Raw genomic sequence first — 385 nt, 5'->3', positions numbered from 1 at the left:
TGGGGGATAGTCCATACGAACTAGGGGTTACCTGAGGGAATTTTGGAAATCGTCTTGAGAGTAGCACAGCAAGAAAAAGGGTCTTGTACCTTGAACCCTTTAGGGGACTAGAGAGCTTTCTCTTGTGGGTGCATGGGCGAATGCGTGCGTGAACCAGTTAGAGATCACATAACACACAGGGCACGATCACCCCCCGTCCTCTTTCTGCCCGCAGGGGTTTTTTTCCTCGGGTGGCGGGGAGACATCAACGATGCCGGCATCTCCTTACTTTCCCCCCGTCGTCCGGAAGAACGGAAAAATTTTTTGGGGAAAAAATTTTTTGGTTGTTTTGCCCCCCTGTTAAAAGGGGTTTCCCGGTTTTTTTATACCCTTTTTATTAGTTTTA

This window comes from Penaeus monodon, chromosome 28, assembly GCF_015228065.2.
Source record: "Penaeus monodon isolate SGIC_2016 chromosome 28, NSTDA_Pmon_1, whole genome shotgun sequence".
NCBI classification, from domain to species: Eukaryota; Metazoa; Arthropoda; class Malacostraca; order Decapoda; family Penaeidae; genus Penaeus; species Penaeus monodon.
Note: the sequence above shows the minus strand (reverse complement) of the source record.